Below are 6,074 nucleotides of genomic sequence, written 5' to 3' on the forward strand. Positions count from 1 at the left end.
ATAGGAGTACAAGGTCATCTTGGAGTGCAAGTCAAGGTAGAATAAATCCTACGCTATCCCGTGTTTCCTAAATAACAGTGATACTCAACAATGACTAACCCTGAACTAACTCTAGCCAAAGAAGTTTTTGGATGACAGTGTTATATTGACAATAAATGCACTAGGAGAACTAGCCCCAATTAGCACCTCTTGGGTGGGATAGTTGTTTTGGGTGGGTTAGACGCAACTAGCTCAAACTATCCCTCATTTTGGATACTTTAGGGCTATTTGAGCCCAAACTAGCTCAAACTAACTCTAACCCATGGATCCAAACAGGGAAATAACTAGTGTACTTAGACCTGCACAGTAAAAGTTTGAATGACCATGTTTGCGTGTTTTCAAATATTAGGCCTGTTGCAGTTAATAACACACCTTTCCACTTCTTTTTTTAAATATTAGGTTTTTAACAATTTGGTCTTGCACATGTAGGTCCTGTTGTCAGAGGTTTTGACCCACTGTTCGACCCTTTTTTGCATATGTGGAAATGAGTTGTCCATGAATATCAGTCAAGTCAAGAAACTAAGAAAGATTGTTAGGATAAAGAAATTAGCGACAAAAAACAACAAGATCTTTGTCTGCACAATGAAGAAGACATCAATTCACTACAGGATGGTACTAACTATTATACCTTGTCTTTTTAATTCCTTTGCGCCATTTCAAATCTAGAGAAGATATTTATGCATATCCTTGTTTTTAGGCCTTTCCAAAGCAGTTCACTGATGATTACCTCTCAAACCACCTACATGGCCAGGAGGCGAGGAAGGTATTCATACAACACCCACAGTTCAATATTGAAGTCTTCCTGAAGAGAACGAAGGATGGACGACCAATCATCCACAGGCACTGGCTTAAAGTTGCAAAGACCTTCAACATCAATGAAGGCTCAATATTCGCCTTCCGCTTCAGCAGTTTTCCATATGAGATTCATCTCTCTATGCGGTAGAATAGATGTTGCATGTGAAACTTGGTGCTGGTGCAGTTGTGTAGTGCGGTAGTTGAGTGCTGAAGTTATATGATGTTGTACTCTGATGTATTTCAATTACGAAATCCTACTACCTTAAAATGAAAATGAAATATATTGTGTGCTTAATATGAAATGTAAATTATATTAATAAATGGATTATTAATAATAGGCTAATTAGCATGCTAATCGGGTTTATATTGCAAATGGTTATTGAGGAAACACCATGGGAGATGACCTCAGACAACGCACACGGTTCTAGGAATAAAATGTGTTGGATCAATGAACAATCACACACGACTTCCTCTTGAATTTTTTTGCGGTATGCCACCATGCACAAACTTTCACCACATAAAAACTGTGTCTGATGGACAACCGATGTCACAAAGTTTCTTCTGCACACCGTGTGTGATGCATTCAATAACGCAAACGGTAAATTTGTTAACATCGTCTGCAATGACAACGCTATCACAAACGATTTAATGGGGAAAATTGTGTGTGATGTACGTACGAACGGAAACGTTTTCCCTGGATTGACTGTGTGGGATGTACATACGAACGGAAACATACTTATTGGATTGATTGTGTGGGATGTACATACGAACGAAAACATATTCCTTGGATTGACTGTGTGGAATGTACATACGTACGAAAACGTTTGTCTGGGACTGACTATGTGGATGTACTTACGACTGAAAACGATTGGGCCTATATAATTGTATTTTTAACACAATGTAGGTGTACTAAAATAGGGGCGCTCTTTTTGTACCCCTTATTTGTGCACGGGCAGTCAGAGCCGCGCCCACGACCACACCTAAGCAGGGCAGGGACAGGAAACCAGATCCACAACACAGAATCAAAGCAACGCCGAGACAGAGGCATAAAGAGCAAGAAGGCAAAGTGGTTTCCCCGGGCAAGACCCTTGCCGGGGCAGCCTACCTGACGCCAGCAGGGCGCGCCACCCTTTAGCCCCAGTTCCTCCAGCGCCGCCAACCGCGTTGGGACCAATGCTCGGGAGGCGCCTCCATGGTGGCATGCAGATCTTTGTGAAGACGAAGAACACTTCAAATCAGAAGAGTAGAAGATGACGAACCTCGGCGAGATCCTCGCCGAGGAAACCCACAAGGCCCCCGGCAAGACCCTTGCCGGGGACGACCGCAAACGCCACGGCAAGCCACTTGCCGGGGCCCCCGGCAAGGCCCTTGCCGAGGACATCTGCGAGGCCACAACCAGGCCCACACCCGCCATGCTTCTACCACCGCTCCCATGCAGCTGCCAGCCCACCAGCTGGGCAGGCACCTGCGTGTCAGCACAAGGCTTCTTAGCCAACTCAGCGCATGCCTACGTGGTGGCATGCAGATCTTCGTGAAGGCCCCACCACCGCGCCACCTCAGTAGCCTGCCAGTCTACATGGCGATGCCGCCTCGTTGGCCCAGGCGCGTGTCGAGATGGGGCGAAGCGACGGTGAAGTGAAGGGGACACGTCAGAGGCGCATTAAATGTGTTTCATCCCGTAATAGCTAGCGATAGGCTTAACCACAGTACCCCGATGCCACCTCCTGTGTGCCACTGTGGCGACCCCCTTGCCTATAAAAGGAGGCCCGAGGCATCCAGGAGAAGGATTTGGACTTTTGGACAAGCTACACCCTTTGTAGCTAGCTCAAGAAACTCAAGAACACTAATACACACATCCAAGCAGGACTAGGGTGTTACGCATCTCTGCGGCCCGAACCTGGGTAAACGATCCGTGTGCTTGTACTGGCTGCTGACCCTGCTCTCCTCACCACCCAGCACCCCACAACCGTAGTAGGGATTCTTGTGATCCCATAGGTGTCATTTCACACCGACATCTTTGGCGCACCAGGTAGGGGGCGCAGCAGTGAGCATCTGGTTTAGTAGCTAGTAGCGTAGCTCTTCATCGCCATGGCTTCTGAGGAAGAAGGCGACCAAGCGAGCAGCCCCATCGGTGGACGCAGCGAGCATCGCGCAACGACAAAAAAAAAGCTAAGTCATGCAAAAACTTCGAACGATTCCTTTTTATATAAGGTTATATTCCTCGGAGATCTTTCCTCTGAATGGGAAACCTGCATGCAGTGGGCCCCTTCCTTTATCGGCAACGCTCTCACTCTGCCTCAAGTCCGCTCGGCACTTCGGGCAGCCACACTGAGAACGGCAAGGTAGTTTGCACAGCGGCAAGCATGCCCTGCCGGCCGCTAAAGGATCCGTCCTTCGAAGCGCAGTGGTTTGGGTTTATGCGCCGGCAAGCCTACCCAGTAAGCGTAGGGTGGACGTACAGAGAAAGATTAAACAGGGAAATAACATGCACCATATTAAAAGTACTTCAGAGTTATATTACACAAATTGTTGCTGCGGTTCTAACTAAAGATGTGAATTGTCTTGGTCATGAACTTGCAGCGGCAATAGGAAACGGGACACCTAGTCCCAGCGCTGGCCCTCCAACCTCTGGATTCCGCTGACACGGCTGATGATGGGTTCGATATGCTCCTTGACCCCCTAGAGGTCTGCATCACCCGGCAAGCTGTCCAGCGCGGAGTCAAAGTCGAGGTCGGGGTTCCAGAACGCCAACTTGGTGAGAACCTTGGTCATGGCGCCCTGGCAAATCATCCGGGATTCGTTGGCCAAGGAGCTCACCCGGTTTGCTTCGAGCCGTTCCAGAGCACCAAGAACGCCCTCAAAGAACAAGGTCAGCTTGGTGTGAGGGCTCGTGCCCGGCTCCGGGGCATACCTCACCTCCGGTATCTTCATGTCGGCCAGCTGCTTGGTGATCCTGTTGGCAACATCGGTGAGGCGGTCGGTCCAGATTTTATCGCCCTTCACGAGATCTGCGTGATTGGCGGCGTCGTTCCTCCGTTGTTGCTTCTCCTCCGCCAGGGTCTTGGTCAGGGCTCCCTCCCGGGCTATGTCCTCCGTGAGCATCTTCTCAAGACCCTCTAGCTTAAGCTTTAGGTCCTTGATGGAGTCATTGGCACGGGAGAGCTGCTCGGCCTTGGCCAGGTTTTTGTCATGCGCCTGCAACAAAGTGCTGCCGGCCAAATCCCTCTCCTCCACTAGTAGATCGGCTCTGGCCTTCAAGCCACCCCGCTCCACCTCCAGCTCCTTCGTCTTGTTGCCGTGGGCCAGGGCCTGGGCATCGAGCACCTCCTTGTGCCTACGCTCCAGCTCTTGGGTCCGTGCCACGACAAGCTTTTCGACCTCCTCATCCTTGCCGCGGAGTACGGTGGCAAGCTTTGCCTCACGATGGGCAATGTCCTCCTCCTGGGAGTTCAGCTCGACCTCGCGCTGAGACCGGATGGCCTCGGCCTTGGAGGCCTCCTCCCTCGCCTCATCCAGGGCCTTCTCGATGTCGGCCTGCTTCAGGACGAGCTCTAGGTCGCGCTGCGCCAGCTGGTCTTGGGCGGCCTTCAGCTCCTCATGGGCCTAGCGGAAACCAAGCCCGCGCCTCGGCGACGCGCTCCGCAAGATCTGCTTCCACCTTGAGCGCCACCACCTCCTTGGATTTCGCCTTATCCAGGCGGGCGTAGTGGAGCGCCTGAAGCTTGTTGAAGCTAGCACTCATGGCCTAGAGGAGTTGCTTCTCTTGGGTGCCGCCACCAGCGCTTGGCTCGTCGATGACCTCAAGCCTGGCGGGGGCGAGCACTTCGTCGTCGAACACCTCCCCATCGGCCGATGCCCTGGTGCCCGCCGACCCTGGGAGGTGGACAAACACGTCATGGCTCACCTTCAGGTACTTGCCTGAGCCGGAGGCAGCAGACGAGGAGGGTTGGTCGTCAACCGCCTCCTCCTCGGCAGAGGCCTCGCCGGCCTCCTCCTCGCCAGCAGCCTTGCCGGCCTCCTACTCAGCGGCGCCCTTGCTGGCCTCCCCGGCGGCACCCTCGCCGGTCTCCCCGGCAAACCCCTTGGCAGAACCCTCGGCCACGGTTTCGGCGGCCTCCTCGGTGGCGACCTTCTCAGCCTCGGCCATGGTGTCCGTGGCGGCCTCCTCAATGATGGTGTCGGTGTCCCCCTGGTCCGCCGGGGGGGATGGACCTGGATGCCAAAGGAGGAGATAAGACAGAGCCAAAGCCAAGGTTCAACAGAAAAGAAAGAAAAGCAAGGGAGAACGAAAGACTCACCCGTGCCAGGCTGGGAAGATGTGGCCCCCTCCCCGCCAGCGTCTGTTGCTGGGACGGAGCCGCCAGCGCCCAAGTCTACCTCCTCCTCCTCCGTGTGCATGGGCTCGATATCTTGCATCCTTGCCAGGGACGCCCCTCGGGGCGGTGTGGTCGATGGAGGCGGCATGGTGAGGGAGGCCCTTGGTGGCTCCTCCTGCTGCCGTTCTTCTCCTGCAAACCGCGACAAGGTCAATGACAAGAGAATCGGGCCTCGGCAAGCGTTGGCTAGGGGTGGGTGGTGAACTTACGTTGGGGCTGAGCCGAGGGCTACGCCGCGGGCTGCTATCCGGGCTGCTCTCCACCACAAGTGGTCCCTTTGAAGTACCCAGCGGGGGCGGGCTGCCCGTAGAGGCTTTGGCCCTCTTCGCCGCCCGCTGAGCCAGTGTCTGTGTCTCCCTGCAAGAACAAGTCAAATCAAAGAGGGCGACATGATTCGTAAGGGTGGAAATGGCAAGGGGCAGAGCGCTTACTCGTCCTCTTCCTCCTCCTCTGCTGCCTTCCTCTTCCCCCTCGGGCTGAGGGATGAGAAGTCGAAGCTGATGTCCGTGCCGGCACCTGTGGGGCAAGGGGAAGGCGAAGGAGTCCGAAAGCATTTGGATGAAGAGGCGGGCGTCTTCTTCTTCGCCACTGCGGCCTTCTTCTTCGCCGCCGCGGCCTCCGTCTTCGCCACCATGGCCCTCGTCACGTGCGCGGCCTCCCCCGGAACCCCTTGCCGCGTCACGGCCTTGACGGGCTGGACCGACGCGCTGAAGCCGACCCGACGCAGGATGCGCCTCCTCTGCGTGGCTGGGGGCTTACCGGCCTCGGCCTCCTCCTCGGATGACCTTTCACCCATGCCCTCGGTAGGAGGGGCCCAGGTGCTGGCGCCGGCCGCCTCCTTGACGGCCTTCACCCATGCAGCAA

This window comes from Triticum dicoccoides, chromosome 3B (assembly GCF_002162155.2).
Source record: "Triticum dicoccoides isolate Atlit2015 ecotype Zavitan chromosome 3B, WEW_v2.0, whole genome shotgun sequence".
Classification (NCBI taxonomy): Eukaryota; Viridiplantae; Streptophyta; class Magnoliopsida; order Poales; family Poaceae; genus Triticum; species Triticum dicoccoides.